The sequence below is a fragment of the Dendrobates tinctorius genome, unplaced genomic scaffold, assembly GCF_039654945.1.
Source record: "Dendrobates tinctorius isolate UK_male_01 unplaced genomic scaffold, ASM3965494v1 ptg000069l, whole genome shotgun sequence".
Lineage (NCBI taxonomy): Eukaryota > Metazoa > Chordata > Amphibia > Anura > Dendrobatidae > Dendrobates > Dendrobates tinctorius.
In genome coordinates, this window is record NW_027361737.1 from 31,526,036 (window position 1) to 31,546,196 (window position 20,161).

Below are 20,161 nucleotides of genomic sequence, written 5' to 3' on the forward strand. Positions count from 1 at the left end.
CAAAATACGGAAAAATTATAGCTCTCAATATGTGGTGATGCAAAAACTATTTTTACAATAAAAAGCATCTTTTAGCGTGCGACAGCCGCCAAACATAAAAACCGCCATAAATAGTAAATCAAACCCCCCGTTATCACCCCTTTAGTTAGGGAAAAATAATAAAATAAAAAAAATGTATTTATTTCCATTTTTCCATTAGGGTTAGGGCTAGGGTTAGGGCTAGGGGTGTGTTGGGTTAGGGTTAGGGTTAGGGCTAGGGTTAGGGTTAGGGCTAGGGTTAGGGTTAGGGCTAGGGTTAGGGTTAGGGCTAGGGCTAGGGTTAGGGGCGTGTTGGGGTTCGGGTTGGAGTTAGAATTGGGGGTTTCCACTGTTTGGGCACATCAGGGGCTCTCCAAATGCAACATGGCGTCTGATCTCAATTCCAGCCAATTCTGAGTTGAAAAAGTCAAATGGTGCTCCTTCCCTTCCAAGCTCTGCTATGCGCCCAAACAGTGTTTTACCCCCTCATGTAGGGTATCAGCCTACTCAGGACAAATTGCAAAACAATTTTTGGGGTCCAATTTCTCCTGTTACCCTTAGGAAAATAAAAAATTGGGGGCAAAAATATCATTTTTGTGGAAAAAAAATGATTTTTTTATTTTCACGTCCGAGTGTTATAAACTTCTGTGAAGCACTTGGGGGTTCAAAGTGCTCACCACACATCTAGATAAGTTCCGTGGGGGGTCTAGTGTCCAAAATGGGGTCACTTGTGGGGAGTTTCAATAGTTTAGGTACATCAGGGGCTCTCCAAACGCACATGACACCCGCAGACCATTCCATCAAAGTCTGCGTTCCAAAACGTCACTGCTTCCCTTCCGAGCCCCGACGTGTGTCCATACAGTAGTTTTCTCCCACATATGGGGTGTCAGCGTACTCAGGACAAATTGGACAACAACTTTTGGGGTCCAATTTCTCCTGGTACCCTTGGGAAAATAAAAAAAATGGTGACTAAAAGATCATGTTTGTGGAAAAAATACGAATTTTTTATTTTCACGCCCGGGCGTTGTAAACTTCTGTGAAGCACTGGGGGGGTCAAAGTGCTCACCACACATCTAGATAAGTTCCTTGGGGGGTCTAGTTTACAAAATGGTGTCATTTGTGGGGGGTTTCCACTGTTTAGGTACATTAGGGGCTCTCCAAAGGCAACATGACACCCGCAGACCATTCCATCAAAGTCTGCATTCCAAAACGTCACTACTTCCCTTCCGAGCCCTGACGTGTGCCCATACAGTAGTTTTCTCCCACATATGGGGTAGCAGCGTACTCAGGACAAATTGGAAAACAACTTTTGGGGTCCAATTTCTCCTGGTACCCTTGGGAAAATAAAAAAATGGTGACTAAAAGATCATGTTTGTGGAAAAAATACGAATTTTTTATTTTCACGCCCGGGCGTTGTAAACTTCTGTGAAGCACTGGGGGGGTCAAAGTGCTCACCACACATCTAGATAAGTTCCTTGGGGGGTCTAGTTTACAAAATGGTGTCATTTGTGGGGGGTTTCCACTGTTTAGGTACATTAGGGGCTCTCCAAAGGCAATATCACACCCGCAGACCATTCCATCAAAGTCTGCATTCCAAAACGTCACTACTTCCCTTCCGAGCCCCGACGTGTGCCCATACAGTAGTTTTCTCCCACATATGGGGTATCAGCATACTCAGGACAAATTGGACAACAACTTTTGGGGTCCAATTTCTCCTGGTACCCTTGGGAAAATAACAAAATGGTGACTAAAAGATCATGTTTGTGGAAAAAATACGAATTTTTTATTTTCACGCCCGGGCGTTGTAAACTTCTGTGAAGCACTGGGGGGGTCAAAGTGCTCACCACACATCTAGATAAGTTCCTTAGGGGGTCTAGTTTCCAAAATGGTGTCATTTGTGGGGGGTTCCACTGTTTTGGTACATCAGGAGTTTTCCAAACGCGACATGGTGTCCGATCTCAATTCCAGCCAAAAACGTCAAATGGCGCTGCTTCCCTTCCGAGCTCTGCCATGCCCCCAAATAGTGGTTTACCCCCACATGTGGGGTATCAGCGTACTCAGGACAAATTGCACAATAACTTTTAGGGTCCTGTTACCCTTGGAAAAATAAGAATTGAGGGTGAAAAGATCATTTTTGTGGAAAAAATATGATTTTTTAATTGTATGGCTTTATGTTATAAACTTCTGTGAAGCCCATGGGGGTTCAAAGTTCTCACCACACATCTAGATAAGTTCCTTAGGGGGTCTAGTTTCCAAAATGGTGTCATTTGTGGGGGGTTTCCACTGTTTTGGTACATCAGGGGTTTTCCAAACGCGACATGGTGTCCGATCTCAATTCCAGCCAAAAACGTCAAATGGCGCTGCTTCCCTTCCGAGCTCTGCCATGCGCCCAAATAGTGGTTTACCCCCACATGTGGGGTATCAGCGTACTCAGGACAAATTGCACAATAACTTTTAGGGTCCTGTTACCCTTGGAAAAATAAGAATTGAGGGTGAAAAGATCATTTTTGTTGAAAAAATATGATTTTTTAATTGTATGGCTTTATGTTATAAACTTCTGTGAAGCCCATGGGGGTTCAAAGTTCTCACCACACATCTAGATAAGTTCCTTAGGGGGTCTAGTTTCCAAAATGGTGTCATTTGTGGGGGGTTTCCACTGTTTTGGTACATCAGGGGTTTTCCAAACGCGACATGGTGTCCGATCTCAATTCCAGCCAAAAACGTCAAATGGCGCTGCTTCCCTTCCGAGCTCTGCCATGCGCCCAAATAGTGGTTTACCCCCACATGTGGGGCATCAGCGTACTCAGGACAAATTGCACAATAACTTTTAGGGTCCTGTTACCCTTGGGAAAATAAAAATTGGGGTGAAAAGATCATTTTTGTGGAAAAAATATGATTTTTTAATTGTACCGCTGTACGTTATAAACTTCTGTAAAGCCCTTGTGGGTTCAAAGTTCTCACCACATATCTAGATAAGTTCCTTGGGGGGTCTAGTTTCCAAAATGGGGTCACTTGTAGGGGGTTTCCACTGTTTAGGTACATCAGGGACTCTCCAAACGTGACATGGCGTCCAATCTGAATTCCAGCCAATTTTGCATTGAAAAAGTCAAACGGCGCTCCTTCCATTCTGAGCTCTGCCATGCGCCGAAACAGTCGTTCCCCCCCACATATCAGGTATCTGCGTACTCAGGACAAATTGCACAATAACTTTTGCAGTTCAATTTCTCCTGTTACCCTTGGTAAAATAAAAAAAATTGAACCTGAAGTATTTTTTTTATGAAAAAAAGTTAGATGTTCATTTTTTTTTAAATATTCAAAAAAATTCCTGTGACGCACCTAAAGGGTTAATAAACTTCTTGAATGTGGTTTTGAGCACCTTAAGGGGTGCAGTTTTTAGAATGGTGTCACTTTTGTGTATTTTCTATCATATAGACCCCTCAAAGTGGCTTCAAATGTGATGTGGTCCTAAAAATAAAATGGTGTTGTAAAAATGAGAAATCGCTGGTCAACTTTTAACCCTTATAACTTCCTAACAAAAAAAAATTTTGGTTCCAAAATTGTGCTGATGTAAAGTAAACATGTGGGAAATGTTAGTTATCAAGTTTTTTGTGTGCCTTATCTCTGTGATTTAAGGGCATAAAAATTCAAAGTTGGAAAATTGCGAAATTTTCAAAATTTTCGCCAAATTTCCGTTTTTCTCACAAATAAACGCAAGTTATTTGAATGAAATTTTACCACTAACATGAAGTACAATATGTCACGAGAAAACAATGTCAGAATCACCGGGATCCATGGAAGCGTTCGAGAGTTATGACCTCATAAAGGTACAGTGGTCAGAATTGTAAAAATTGGCCCGGTCATGAACGTGCAAACCACCCTTGGGGGTGAAGGGGTTAAATGCCAAAGTTAAGAAGGAATAAAGCTGTTATCCTCAAATTCTCAGTTATCTCTGAGAAATATTTATTTATCCACTAGGTGGAGCAGTGGCGTTGAGAGGAGATACTAGGCCAGATTTTCTTATGGGTACTATGTACCTTAGAGATTTATTATCAATCCACAATGACTGCTTTATATAACTGTGTAAGTTACACTTTGTGAAATTCCACAACAAGCCTCTCGCTTAAGCAGTAACCCCGTCTCTCTCTCATATGTTAATGCTGGGGAAGTGATTTCCCAATTATAGTTTATATCAAACTCCACAGCAAAGTCACTCGCTGGCCAGACCAGGGTACAACCCCTTCACTATATTTGCAGAGTGTTATAGTCCGTAGGGGAATCCCGTTACCGGGCTTACCTTGTACCCCTATTTGCAGGGAGGGTGCTGACACTACTATGTCACTGCTGTGCTACAGAATGATGATGCAGTCTCGGTGAACAAGAATCCAGACTCCGGTCTCCGTCCCCCGACGCTGCAGGAGGTAGAAGTGGCCCGCGGTTCCTCTCCACCGGCGCTTCCACGAGACCAGGCGCAGTGTCCTCCGGTGGGTCTGTCCTTCACAGGAGGTTCCTCAGCAGTGATCCGGGTAAGTCCCCGGAGCGGTCGCTGTTAGTCTCCGGTCCCTGCCCTGGTTGCGATAGGCAGTGAAATGATGTGTAGATGCAGGAGCTCCGGCTGTGAAACCGGCGGCGCATGAGACACCGCAGCCTCCCCAGAAGACCGATCCGCAGCTGCGGCTCCAAAATCCCAGGTCCCCCCCGTTCTTCAGCTGGCAGGCAAGGGACCTCCTGATAGCCGGGGAGAACAGACAGTCTCTTCCTCTGTTTTCTGCCGCAGGTCGCAGTACAACCAGGGTCTAAGATGGCGGCGTGACCATGAGGGCTCCCAGCTCAAAATGTTCAGGTCTTCTTATCCCAAGATCTTTTTAGCCTAGAGATCTAAATTTGATCTCAAATTAAGCCCTGTGAGTTAGGCTTTAGGTAGGAGGCTAATCCTGGCCAGTAAAGGGTCTCAGAGTCGCTTTAGACGCTTTTTAGTGGGGTTTCTGTGGGAGCTTAGGACTCTTGCTTCTTCATGTGGCAGAAGCCAGGCCACACCCCACCCCTCTATTCTTGATAACTAGCCTTGTTGAAGCTGACAGCTGAGGGTTGCAGCCCCCAGCTGTGAGTTTTGTCTGGCTGGTTAGCAAAAAATTCCTGCTCTCACTGTAATTAGCAGCAGCATGTGTCAGATGATGGGATCAGTAGTCCTATCAGCTGAGACCAATGACCGGAGGTAAACTTTATACCTCCGATCACAGCTGAGCGCTCACGCTGTCTTTTGACAGCGTGGGAAATGCAGCTCTCTGACCAGTGGGAATGATTTCCTTGCCGATTAGAAGTGGTGTTTGATGCACTGTCATGCACATTACTGCACAGAAAACACTGGGTGTTCGGTCCCCCCATTCAAGTGAATAGTGTCTGGTTTTGGGTTCAGGTACAGGTACTGTTCTGGCACTCGAACCCAAACTTTTTGTAACTGTTCGGCCGAACCCACTGAACCCAAACATCCAGGTGTCCACCCATCTCTACACATAAGGTCAACTTAGCACAGTTTCACACAGACAGTCCCCTGTCCACGTGGACCCAAGGAGACACAGGCAGTGAGATGATGTACCCCACACAGTTGCTGACATGGCACCACACTCACAACTCTGACAGGCTGAGAGGTCCTTTCATTAGCACCAGTGAAGCAGAACCTTATCAGTCTGGTAGGACTGCCATCAGTTCCTCATTAGATATAAGCTCGGTCTGTTAATCATATTATAATGGCTAGAAACCAGCCCGGTATCATGAAAAAATAAAATTGAGATCACAGACATTTTGGTTCTTGGATCGAGATAAAAGAGCAGCCCAAGGTTAAATTATCATAGAATCATAGAATCGTAGAGTTGGAAGGGACCTCCTGGGCCATCTGGTCCAACCCCCTGCTCAAAGCAGGATTCGCTAAATCATCCCAGTCAGATGTCTGTCCAGCCTCTGTTTGAAGACTTCCATTGGAGGAGAACTCACCACTTCTCGTGGCAGCCTGTTCCACTCATTGATCACTCTAACTGTCAAAAAGTTTTTTCTAATATCTAATCTGTGTCTCCTCCCATTCAGTTTCATCCCATTGCTTCTAGTCTTTCCTTGTGCAAATGAGAATAAAGTTGATCCTTCTACAATGTGACAGCCCTTAAGATATTTGTAGACAGCTATTAAGTCTCCTCTCAGCCTTCTCTTTTGCAAACTAAACATTCCCAAATCCTGCAACCTTTCCTCATAAGACAGGGTTTGCAGACCGGTCACCATTCTGGTCGCTCTTTTCTGAACTTGCTCTAGTTTGTTGATGTCTTTTTTAAAATGTGGTGCCCAAAACTGGACACAATATTCCAGATGAGGTCTGACCAAGGAGGAGTAGAGGGAAATAATGACTTTACGTGATCTAGACTGTATGCTTCTGTTAATACATCCTAGAATTGCATTTGCCTTTTTTGCTGCTGCATCACACTGTTGACTCATATTCAGTCTGTGATCTATTAGTATACCCAAGTCTTTTTCACATGTGCTGTCACTTAGCCCTATTCCTCCCATTCTATATATGCTTTATTCATTTTTATTGCCCAGATGTAGTACTTTGCATTTCTCCCTGTTAAAAACCATTCTGTTAGTTGCTGCCCACTTCTCCAGTTTATTTAAATCTTTTTGAATCCTCTCTCTCTTCTCTAGTATTAGCTATCCCTCCTAGCTTTGTGTCATCAGCAAATTTAATCAGTTTACCCTCAATTCCTTCATCTAAATCGTTGATAAAGATGTTGAACAATACAGGGCCCAGGACAGAGCCCTGTGGTACCCCACTTGAGACATTCTTCCAACTGGATATGCAGCCATTTACGACCACTCTTTGGGTCCGATCACTAAGCCAGTTATGAATCCACCTAACAGTTGCCTTGTCCATTCCATACTTAGTCATTTTTTCAATAAGGATTGTTTGAGAGACTTTGTCAAATGCTTTGCTGAAGTCAAGATATACTATATCTACAGCATTTCCTTGATCCACCCAATCAGTGATACCATCATAGAAGGAAATTAAGTTAGTCTGACATGACTTATTAGTTACAAACCCATGCTGACTCTGTTTAATCACTTCATTCTTATCCAGGTATTGACATACATGTTGTTTAATAATTTGTTTAAAGATCTTTCCTGGTATAGAAGTCAGACTCACCGGCCTATAGTTGCCTGGGTCCACCTTCTTCCCCTTTTTGAAGAAAGGAACAACATTTGCTCTTCTCCAGTCTTCTGGCACTTCTCCTGTTCTCCAAGAATTTTCAAAGATTATGGAGAGGGGTTCAAAAATTTCTTCTGCTATCTACTTCAGTACTCTGGGGTGTAATTCATCTGGACCTGGAGACTTGAATTCATTTAGGTTAGCTAAGTGTTTCCTCACTAGCTTTCTGTTTATAGATATCCTGGATTCTTCTATTCCTTTAATAGGACAGTGAATAACAGTTGATGTTACATTTCCTTTCTGAGAGAAAACAGATGCAAAATAGGAATTTAAAAGTTCAGCCTTCTCAACATCCTGTCTTACCATTTCATAATTTTCATCCTGTAAAAATCCTATAGCATCTTTGACTTTTCTTTTACTTTTGACATATCCCCAAAATCCTTTATTATTGCTTTTGACATCTCTTGCAAGCCTCAATTCATTTTCTGCTTTAGATAATCTGATTTGTGCCCTGCAGGTTCTGCAGACAGCATTATATTCTTCTTTAGATATGCCTCCCTCTTTCCATTTTATAAACATTTTTTTCTTCCTTTTTAGCATGTGCTTAAGTTCTGTGTTCATCCATCCTGGTTTCCTTAAATGCTTCCTATTCTTCCCTCTTTTCGGAATTGTTAACAACTGTGCTTTGAGAATTTCATTTTTCAAGATTTCCCATCCTTCCTGGACATTTTTGTCTTTAAGGATATCCAGCCACTGGATCCCTCCAATTCTCTTTCTGAATCCCTTAAAATCTGCCTTTCTGAAATCTAACCTTGACGTCTGAGTCTTCACAGGTCTTCCGCCTCTAGTTATCCAAAATTCTAAAATAGCATGGTCGCTACCTCCTAGGGTCCCAGCCACTTTTACCTCCTCAACCATTTCCTCCCTGTTTATAAGGATTAGATCCAAGGTAGCAGTTCCCCTTGTTTTCTCCCTTACCTTTTGGAAGATAAAGTTGTCAGCAAGAGAGGATAAGAATTTCCTTGACCTGTTAGTTTTGCCTGAGAGAGATTCCCAACAAATGTCTGGATAGTTGAAATCTCCCATGACAACTATGTCATATTTTTTGGAGAACTTGGCCATTTGATGCATAAAGAGTTCATCCATATCTTCAGCTTGCACAGGCGGCCTGTAGTAAATGCCTACAATGGTGTCCTTTCCATTGTTCTGTCCTTGTATTCTTACCCAAACAGTTTCCACAGAACTCCCAGTCTCTGAAGCTTCAATCTCTGTGCAGATATACGCGTTTCTAACATACAATGTGACACCTCCTCCTCGTTTATCAAGTCTGTTTCTTGCAAATAAGTTGTATCCTTCTAGTCTTGTGTTCCAATCATGTGTATTGTCCCACCAAGTTTCAGTGATTCCAATGACATCATATTTCTTTTCCTGTGTTAGTAGTTCCAATTCTCCTTGTTTGTTGCCCATGCTTTGTGCATTAGTATAGAAACATTTTAGTTTGTGATTGGTTTCTCTTTCTCCAATATTTTTATTAATTAGATTCTTTCGTCTTTGTTCTTCCTTTCCACTTCTAATAGCAGAGTTCTCAATAGCATTTGTCAGGTGTATGGCTTTTTCTGGTCTTTTGCTTCCCTTCCCATGTTGTTCTAGTTTAAAGCTCTCCTTACAAGTGTAGCAAGGCGACTTCCAAATACATGCTTTCCAGTCTTCGTAAGGTGCACCCCATCTCTAGCAAGTAGTCCATCGTATAAGTAGTTCACTCCGTGATCTAGAAATCCAAATCTTGTTCCATGGCCATCCACTGGGAGGATGGAAGAGAAGACCACCTGCGCTCCCAGTTCTTTCACTTTCTTGCCTAAGTCTTCAAAGTCTCTACAGATGGTTTCCAGGTCGTTTCTTGCGGTGTCATTTGTCCCCACATGTAGTAGCAGGAATGGGTAGTCATCTGTAGGTCTGAAGAGTCCTGATATCCTGTCAGACACATCTTTAATTTTTGCACCTGGAAGACAGCACATTTCTCTTGAAGTTATATCCGGTCTGCAGATAGCGGCCTCTGTTCCTCTCAACAGGGAATCCCCCATGACCACCACTCTCCGTTTCTTCTTCACAACATTTTTCTTTCTCCATCCAGGAGGACTCTGAAGGCGTACAAGGTTGCTGTTTGTTGGCAAAGTCTTATCCTGATGTATTTCTTCATCGTTTTCCTGCGTGAGAGCCTGGTACTGGTTTCTGAGCAGTATGGGTGCTGACTGCCTCCTGATCCTCCTGCTTCTCTGGGTCACATGTCTCCATTCCTCTGTTTCTTCAGCTGCACTTCGAATTTCTTCTCTTTCTGTAACATGAAGAGATAATTCTGCTCTGTCCAAGAACTCTTCACCTTCCTTAATGATCTTCAACGTAGCTAACCTCTCTTCGAGATTTTGCAACTTTTCCTCCAACAGGGACACAAGCTTGCATTTGTGGCATGTGAAGTTTGGCTTTTCCACTGGTAAGTCTGTGAACATGTAGCAAGAAATGCAGCTCACCAAATGGCTCCTGGCCTCTTCCATCTTGAGATTTCTTAAAAACGATGAAAGATGAGCCAAAGTTTTTCCGATTTCCTCTTTTCAGCTGCAACGGCCAAAACCCAGTGATCGTTGAGCTCGCGGAGACTCTTCACTTATCCCAGAAGGCACTGGGAATATGCAAATGATCTCCTCAAGACTCTTCCCCTGGTTTTCCGATTTCCTCTTTTCAGCTGCAACGGCCAAAACCCAGTGATCGTTGAGCTCGCGGAGACTCTTCACTTATCCCAGAAGGCACTGGGAATATGCAAATGATCTCCTCAAGACTCTTCCCCTGATTTTACAAATTATATATTTAGTCACCTTAAGGGCACACTAGACAATACACTATATACACAAAACATATACAGTGGTCAGGTATGCATATACAGGTGAAGTACAAAAGACATAAGCAGATGATACAAAGTCAGTTACCTGCTTAATGTTCAGCCGTTGGATGCTGGCAACCACATGGAAGTTGTGGGGCCATCTATGTCTGGTTTCTTCCAATACACTGCACAGCGTGACCTCCCATGGCAGAAAACAAAGGCCCACGTTGTTGCATGTGCACTTAACCTCTTGGTCAGTCACTCCCTTTCCCGCCCCCTGAGAGGGTCCTACTCTCCCTCCCACTTGCTCTGGCAGCTGGAACTCCAAAACCTATAATGGATCATAACTTCTCTATGAAAGGTCATACGGCTGTTGTTTTTTGGGCCATCAAACCCGGCTGGGCCCCCGTTACACTTGGAGACCAAACACAGCTTTGCTACCTGGCTTCTACTAGTTGTTCAGTGTATCTCCTCACCCTGGGGTGCTAGAATGAGTCAAGACCCTTGAAGGAGTTCGGCCAGTTTCAGAGATTTCGAAAATGCAACCGGTGTGTGATTAGGATGTATGCTTACTCCATATTTTCCTGAAACCTCCTTTTGAAATTCCCTCTGACTGGACAAAGCAGTTACACAGCGTGGGCTCAGCAGGAGCTCATCTTGTATGAGCTTGGATACTTGCTGGTGTGGTTGAACCACCTGCTGATCCAGGTGTCCTGTTACAGCTACACATGCTGAAGTAGGTTTACAGCTACACATGCTGAAGTAGGATTGTAAACTTCCATTAATTTTCCCCATATTCTTCACATATGGTAATGACACTCTGATCAAAGTCTGATCCAAGTTTGTCACACTGTGTCGGTTTGTGGTAAGTGATAGTTGCTTCAAATTATTCGTGGAGCTGGGACCCAAATTATCCCTAATAATAGAGATGTCTGGGTCTCTGACCTTGTAATGCTACTGTTAAACACTAATCTGTCCCCTCACGCACACCATGAGGCATGGGGCATAAATGTAAGGTAAACAAGTCACAAAGACAAAACAGGGATAGCAGAAAACCTCTATCATAAAAAAACACAAACCAACAATATAGAGGATGATAGGGACAGGGAAGAATAAGGAACAGGAGATAAACACAAATGTACTACAGCAAACTACAGATAACTACTATAACAACTACACTCCAACCACTTAGCTTTAGCACTCATTACAGGACGATGAATCTTTTACTGGCAGGGACTAAACACCCAGAGCCAGTATATATAGAGGGGGTAAATTATAAGCAGTTGCATCTGAGAACAAGGCTGTATGGTCTCAGCCAGCATGGAAAGAGTTGTTTAAAATGGGACATGAATCCCACCATCTCTAAAGAAGAGTGTGATTCATTACCAGATGGTAAAACGAAAAAAGTGGCTTGGTACCGTGTTAGCCAGTAGAAAAAAAATATATAAAGTGCTCTCAGTGAGAGAAACAAAATAGGAATCTTGTTGGTATGATACCTTTTAATGGCTAGCAAATAATAGCGAATAATGTTACAAAGCAAGCTTTCGAGACAACTTACGTCTCTTCATCAGGCAGATATGACAAAATATTTGAAGAAACCTTATTTACATACAGTGGAGAGCACATGTCCATGTATCACACCATGCATGTGCTCTCCACTGTATATAAATAAGGTTTCTTCAAATATTTTGTTATATTAGCCTGATGAAGGGACGTAAGTTGTCTCGAAAGCTTGCTTTGTAATATCATTCACTATTATTTGTTAGCCATTAAAAGGTATCATACCCACAAGATTCCTATTTTGTTTCTCTCACTGAGAGCACTTTATATATTCATTATCAGATGTAACCGTCTAACTCCGGATCTCTTAGGGGGATGTGACACCCTTTTGACAGAATTGGATCAAAGTGTAATTTTATTGCTATCCGATTCTCTTGGCTGAATGAATCAAATCACAGTTGCAGAGAGGAGAGAGAACTTAATGTGTCCTTCTTCTCCATTCTCTGTGCCCTCATAAATCAGACTGCATTCAAATGAGAACTCATTGCAGTCCAATGTTTTATATGCACTCACAGACTTCAATGGGTGCGTGTGATCTGATATTCAGAGCCACTCGAAGCATGCTATCACTTTTTCCACAGACTGAACCTGTCTGTCGAAAAAATAACAGATCTGCACTGCCCCTTTATATAAAATTGGTCCAAGTGCTATCTGATAAAACATCAAAAGGAGACTCCGGCAGTTAAATAGGGAAGGGCTCTTTACAATTAGAGCAGTCAGATTGTGGAATGCCAACCACAAGACGTAGTAATGGCAGACACTATAACAGCTTTTAAAAAAGGGCTGGATGCTTTTCTCACAAATGGCAGTGTGGGTTATAAATAATCTAGTGATAGAGAATGTGTAACTGGTGGAGAAAGGGTGCATTTGATGAACCTAGGTCTTTTTTCAATCTATACAACTATGTAACTGTCAGTAATGTTTCATCACATGTTATTATGGTATGTGAAAAATACAATGTCCAGTGGGCCAAAATGCTGTCTTTGTCAATGTGTTGGAATAGATTAAAGAAGTTTCCTCTTTAAATAGCTTTTCTTCAAATTCTGATCAAAGTGCGGAGTCAGTGGCAGTAAATAGACATTTTAGATGAAGAAACATGAAAATTGCAACAATGACATGCAACAGAGACTAGATCATATGTGAAAAGATGTGTTGTAAATTCTTTCACGTGTTTTTCAGGTTTCCCTCAAAATGTCCAACGTTACCAGGATTGAACAATCAGTGCAACCGTTCCAGTTAGTCATTTACGTTCCAACATTCATCTTTGGCCTAATCTTTAACTTGATGGCCCTCTGGATGCTCGTTTTCAGAATTAAGAAGTGGATAGAAGCCACAACATATATGGCCACTCTCATTGGCTTTGATTCCTTGCTGCTTATAACACTTCCATTCAAAATAAAAGCATATAGTGCTGGGGAGAGATGGACACTGGTGTCTGCACATTCATGGAATGCCTCAACTTTGTCAATATGTATGGTAGGATCTTCATATCATTGTGTGTAAGGCATTGGATTCCTGCAGCTGCACAGCAGTCTTCCATTCCTTTCCGACCGCTCAGGGACCTGCACAGCAATCTCGGTGATCCAGGCGCCCTGCTCAGACCAGCTCTCTGGGTCTGGATGTTGCTGTCACCTCTGGACCAGCAATGGTAGCGCAACCTGCTTTGTAGGAAACCACTCCAGAGGCTAAGTCCTCCCGCCGCGCTACTGGGCATGCCCACGAGACGATCTCCCAGTGGAGATCGGGGATCACGTGCTCAGGTCCTTGACCTGATCTGATTGGCCCACACCAGAGGTCTGGAAGGTCCCGGAAGTGCATGGCTATAAAAGGCCCAAATGGCCGCTCGGCCATGCGCTAGTATAGACAATACGTGCTATGTGTGAATGGTGACGGATGTATGATTCTGGTGACTGACTCATTTGAAACCCCTTCCCTCTGATAGTGTTATGCCTCATGGCACTGTCATACAGCGGTAGTAGTTACCGCCGCGCTGCAGTTAGCAGCACTTACCAGGCGTCCGCGGTAGCGACGCCGCATGCACGGTAGGTCAAGTCGGGCACCGACCTCTGCCTTGGGCCATGTCCTGTGACAGTATACCGTGTGTGCAAGCCAGCTGAGACCTGTGAAGCTAACAGGCACGGCGTTTATGCTTTACTTATACCCAAGCGCCTCTGTGTGTTTAACAGAGTCTGCTCTGCGCACCTCAGGTGACGTTTAACCTGAGCGCAGTATACTGCCATATAGCGAGTCTGCCATTACTCCGCAGCGGTTGTTAGACCTACTGCGCGGTGGACCCCGGGCGGCGAACACACTTCCTATTATTTATATTTAGTGCATTCCGCCGTCCCTAACATTATACTAGCGCCAGGGTCTGGCTAGTAATGGCGGACCTGCAGCAGCTGCAGTGGTACATTCGGCAGCTGGAGAGCAGGTTGGCGGCTATCGAGAGCTCCACCTCAGCTGCGAATGCTACAGCAGTCGCTGCTCAGGCAGTCGCAGAGGCTGTCTCACGCGTGCCCACACTCACGCCTATCCCGACAATATCTCGCCTCCCGCTCCCCGACAAGTTTTCGGGTGACAGCGCCATCTGTAGGGGATTCGTGAGTCAGTGCTCTATCCAGCTTGAGTTACTGGCTGCACGGTTCCCTACAGAGTGGGCTAAGGTGGGGTTTATTGTTTCTCTTTTATGTGGCAGGGCATTAGAGTGGGCTACGCCATTGTGGGAGCGTGATGATCCCGTGGCTCAGGGGGCTGCTCAGTTCCTCGCGGCTCTGAAGCAGTTATTTTTGGGACCACGGATCACGCACGACACCTCTCTCCAATTATTGGCCCTAACACAGGGGTCTCTCTCGGTCAGCCATTATGCCATCCGATTCCGGACATTGACTTCCGAACTAGAGTGGCCCGATAAAGCACTCATCCCTGTGTTTTGGAGAGGGTTAGCGGAGCATGTCAAGGATGCTTTAGCAACCAGAGAGGTCCCCACAAGTCTGGAGGAAGTGATTGCCATCTCCACCCGCATTGATCTCCGATTTACGGAGTGCGGGCTGGAACGTGCGCAATCCAGAAGAAGGGTTAATTTGTCTCCAACCTTCACTGAGCCGCTAAGATCTCCCGCTCAGGAGCTTACATCCTCCGAACCTATGGAGGTGTCTCGCGCCGGCTCCAAGCCACGTCCGGTGTGAGGCTCCGCACGTTGTTACCAGTCCCGGCAGTTTGGTCACTCGGCTAGCACGTGTCCTCTGCGGTCAGAAAAACGATCATGTCCAGTGGTCGTAGGTGGTGGTCAGACAAATATGAAACCCTTTTCTCCCAAACCGGTATTCCGAGGGACATTAGATAGTGGGGCCTCCACCTGAGAGGTAGAGGTTACCGTGGATTCCGGGGCTGAGGGGAACTTTATATCCTCGACCTTCACCCAGAAACACGCTATTCCACTGGTGTTACTGCCCCAACCTCTGACCATCAGGGTGGTTAATGGTGCACCTTTACCATCTCAAGTGACCCACCAGACAGCTCCACTCGGGCTCTCAATCTCACCCTCACTCCCCTCATATTGATTGGGCTTCGGGGAATATACTGGGTTGGAGCAAGGACTGTGAGGGAAGGTGCCTGAAGGGCAGTGTTCAGGTAGCTTCCACTGAAGTGCCCGCAGATCTCTCCGCGCTTCCTAAACCTTACCACCAGTACGCGGACATCTTCTCTAAAAAATCTGCTTAGACGCTCCCACCGCACCATCCTTACGATTCCCCGATAGATCTTCTGCCAGGCACAGAACCTCCTAGAGGCTGTGTTTATCTGCTGTCACTCCCTGAGACAGAGGCTATGTCTCAATATATCCAGGAGAACCTGGCCAGAGGTTTTATCAGAAAGTCGGTGTCGCCGGCTTGTGCAGGGTTCGTCTTTGTGCAGAAGAAGAGCGGAGAGTTACGTCCCTGCATTGACTACAGAGGTCTCAACGCCATGACAGTTAAAAACAAATACCCTCTCCCGTTGATCTCTGAGCTATTTGACAGGTGGCGAGGGGCCTGGATCTTTACAAAATTACATCTACGGGGGGCATACAACCTGATCCGCATTCGCGAGGGAGACGAGTGGAAGACAGCCTTTAATACCAGGGATGGCCACTATGAGTATCTGGTCATGCCCTTCGGTCTTTGTAATGCACCTGCTGTCTTCCAGGATTTCGTTAACGACGTCTTCCGCGATAAGCTCTCCACCTCGGTGGTGGTCTATCTGGATGACATCCTCATCTTCTCGCCAGATTTGACCTCCCACCGGAGAGACATCTGCAGGGTCTTCGACCGTCTGCGGGCGAACTCTCTTTTCGCCAAGCTGGAGAAGTGCCAGTTTGAGCAGGAGTCCTTGCCGTTCCAGGGCTACATCATCTCGGCCCAGGGGTTGGCTATGGATCCGGCCAAACTGCAAGCGGTAATGGACTGGCAGGAACCACACTTACTCAAAGCGGTGCAGCGCTTCCTAGAGTTCGTCAACTATTACCGCCAGTTCATACCTCATTTCTGCACACTGGTAGCTCCTTTGGTTGCTCTCACAAAGAAAGGAGCTAATCCTAATGCTTGGTCTGAACAGGTCTCCAAGGCCTTCTCATCTCTAAAGTCCCATTTTGCTGGCACCCCATCTTACACCGTCCCGATGTGGATAAACCGTTTATCCTGGAGGTGGATGCCTCTTCCGTCGGTGCAGGAGCAGTCCTTTTCCAGAAGGATGCTCAAGGTCGGAAGCATCCCTGCTTCTTCTTCTCTAAGACCTTCTCACCGGCGGAGAAGAATTACTCCATCGGGGACAGGAAGTTGCTAGCAATTAAGGTGGCCTTTTCCGAGTGGAGACATCTCCTGGAGGGAGCCCGGTTTCCCTTCCAGGTGTATACGGACCATAAAAATCTGGTCTATTTACAAACGGCCCAGTGCTTGAACTCTCGTCAAGCTAGGTGGTCGCTCTTCTTCTCCCGCTTCCGCTTCACCTTGCACTATCTCTCTAGAGAGAAGAACGTCTGTGCGGATGCTCTCTCGTGCTAGGTGGTCTCAGCGGAGGAAGGGGAGGCTGAGCCATGGTTAATTCTTCCTCCGGAGAGCTTTATGACCGTGGCTCCAGTTGCTCTCGAGTCAGTGCCACCGGGCAAGACCTTTGTGCCTCCTCGGCTACGGCCGGAGGTTCTCGCCTGGGCACACGCGTCCAGGGTGGGTGGTTACTTTGGCAATAAGCGGACCACAGAACTCCTGGCAAGGTCGTATTGGTGGCCGCACATGGCTCGAGACACTAAGGAATACATACAAGCATGCGTCTCGTGTGCGCAGAACAGGTCCTCTAGACTGGCCGGCTAGGTTATTGTACCCTTTGCCGGTGGTGGATAGACCTTGGGAGATGGTTGGCATGGATTTTGTGATTGGCCTGCCCAAGTCTAGTGGCAGTACGGTCATCTGGGTGGTCACCGACCATTTTTTTAAAATGGTGCATCTGGTGCCACTCGCATGGTTGCCTTCCGCTCGTGGTCTTGCCACACTGTTCATAAAACATGTATTCCATCTGCATGGCATGCCGGACAAAATTGTCAGTGATCAAGGTCCCTAGTTCGCATCCCGGTTTTGGAGAGAGCTCTGCAGCCTACTCAGCATTGAGTTAAACCTGTCCTCCGCTTACCATCCCGAGACGAACGGCTTGGTTGAGAGAGCCAACCAAACCTTGGTCACGTACCTGGGGCATTTTGTCTCTGCCAGTCAGGATGACTGGGCATCCTTGCTACCATGGGCTGAATTTACCCTGAATAATGCAGTGGCTGATTCCACTGGTCAGACGCCGTTCCTTCTAAATTACGGCCAGCATCCGCATGTCCCTGTCCCAATGCCAGTGTCCTCCGCTAACTCCAGGGTGGCAGACTGGGCAGTGGAGGCTCGTGACATTTGGGATCACACTCAGGATGCTATTCGTGCCCTTAAAGAAAGAATGAGGGCATCCGCCGACACACATCGGCGACCCGCTCCAACCTTCTCCCCCGGCGACTTGGTGTGGCTCTCTGCTCGAAACATCAAGCTGGGGGCCGAGTCCTCCAAGTTCGCGCCGCGATACATCAGACCTTTTAAGGCTCTCGAGCGAATCAGCTCGGTGGTCTACTGCCTGGCTCTTCCTCCACATTTAGCCATTTCTGACGTTTTCCATGTGTCCCTTCTCTAACCTTTTCACATGGCCCGGTTCTCTGAGTCATCTGCCGGGTCATCAGACTTGTCTTTGGACGAGTTTGAGGTTAACGCCATTGTGGGACGCAGGATTGTGCGTGGCAAAAAGTTTTATTTGGTGGACTGGAAGGGTCATGGTCCAGAGGCCCGGACCTGGGAGCCAGTGGAGAACATCCACGCTCCGCATCACAGCCTTTGAGCGCAGCGAGGCTCAGAGGGGGGGCCCCTAGGTGGGGGGTAATGTTAGGCGTCGGATTCCTGCAGCTGCACAGCAGGGATCCAGAGCCATACATCCAGCAGTCTCCCATTTCTTTCCAACCGCTCAGGGACCTGCACAGCAATCTCGGTGATCCAGGCGCCCTGCTCAGACCAGCTTTAAGGGTCTGGATGTTGCTGTCACCTCTGGACCAGCAATGGTAGCGCAACCTGCTTTGCAGGAAACCACTCCAGAGGCTAAGTCCTCCCACTGCGCTACTGGGCATGCCCACGAAACGATCTCCCAGTGGAGATCGGGGGTCACGTGCTCAGGTCCATGTCCTGATCTGATTGGCCCATCTCAGAGGTCTGGAAGGTCCCGGAAGGGCATGGCTATAAAAGGCCTGCATTGCCGCTCGGCCATGCGCTAGTATAGACGATAAGTGCTATGTGTGAATGGTGACGGATGTATGATTCTGGTGACTGACTCATTTGAAACCCCTTCCCTCTGATATTACGCATGTGGTTAGGGAATTAGTTTAGTAGTCAGCGCCAGTCAGTGGCAAGCCATACGCCACGGTGTATACCACACCACTACACTAGCGTCCGATAGTGTTATGCCTCACGGCACTGTCGTACAGCGGCAGTAGTTACCGCCACGCTGCAGTTAGCAGCACTTACCAGGCATCCGCGGTAGCGACACCGCATGCACGGTAGGTCAAGACAGGCACCGACCTCTGCCTTGGGCCATGTCCTGTGACCATATGTGTGCAAGCCAGCTGAGACCTGTGAAGCTAACAGGCTCGGCGTTTATGCTTTACTTATACCCAAGCGCCTCTGTGTGTATAACAGAGTCCACTCTGCGCACCTCGGGTGACGTTTAACCCGAGCGCAGTATACTGCCATATAGCGAGTCTGCCATTACTCAGCAGTGGTTGTTACACCTACTGCACGGTGGACCCCGGGCGGCGAACGCACTTCCTATTATTTATATTTAGTGTGTTCCGCCATCCCTAACAATTGTGTATCTGTATAGATCGCTACATTGCCATACAATTCCCTTTATCCTCCAAAGCATGGAGGTCTCCTATGAAGGCCCCTGCAGTGTGCACTTTTGTCTGCATTATTGTGTGGGGGGGATCTAGTGGTTTTCTTTTTAAACTTCGGAACACAGCTGATTTACATTGTTTCCTTCGGTTTACAGATGCAACTTGGACGAACACTCATTTGGTTATTTTGCTTGAATTGATGTTTCTTCTTAGCGCTGCCCTCATTACTTTTTGCACAGGGCACATACTTCATACACTTAAGACGAAAAGCCAATATAACCTATATTGTGCCTCACAAGGTCAAGAAAAGTCACGCAAGATACTTTTGGCCAAATTGCTAACTTTCCTGTTCTCATTTGGACCCTTTCATTTGTCCTTATTGTTGTACTTCTTAGTTAAAAATGGTTTCATATCACAAGTTTATACAAAGCCGCTGCGTATATTCATACAAGTCAGCCTTTGCACTGCTAATACCAATTGTTTTTTGGATGGTGTATGTTATTACTGTGTTCTCAAAGAATTTTTAAAGACAGATAGGTGACTTATGGAGAAGATGTTGCATTCTTTGACAAAATCAACTTAAAAATAAATAGCAATACTAAAAATCAATACACTCCACCACACACATTCAACAGCAAGTAGGATCAGGACATGGACTATGGATTTTTGGTAACCATCTTCCTGCCTGCCTTAGTTCCAGCTATCTGCATTCAATTTTTCATGGGCCCAAATCACTTTCTTCATCTGTTATACATAGTGAAATATAATGCCCAACACAGAAATGAAAGCAATATCAGACGCTAATAATTTCAGTTCTTGAATTTTCATACAATAAAACACCTAATTTGTTTTGTAAACCTCCAATCCTCATGGAATTGTGAACCGTTACAATAATAACAACTTGAGACAAAATCTCCAAGAAGCAAATAAAGGCATAAGTCCTAGAGGAGAAATTAAGAGTGATGCAAGGAACTCATTAAAGGAACATAAAATATTAATGAGAACACACAGGGATAGCTGCCGGAAAACATATGGGTATTTGTGTTGCTGATTATTATGATTCATTAAAATGTATTTAATTGTCGACAAA

At 45.6% G+C, this 20,161-nt stretch overlaps 1 pseudogene; it reads left to right on the forward strand.

Annotated features, from left to right (window-relative positions):
• The first annotated feature begins 12,827 nt into the window (after positions 1-12,827).
• LOC141095375 (G-protein coupled receptor 55-like) lies at positions 12,828-19,612 on the forward strand (annotated as a pseudogene).
• Positions 19,613-20,161: the final 549 nt, after the last annotated feature.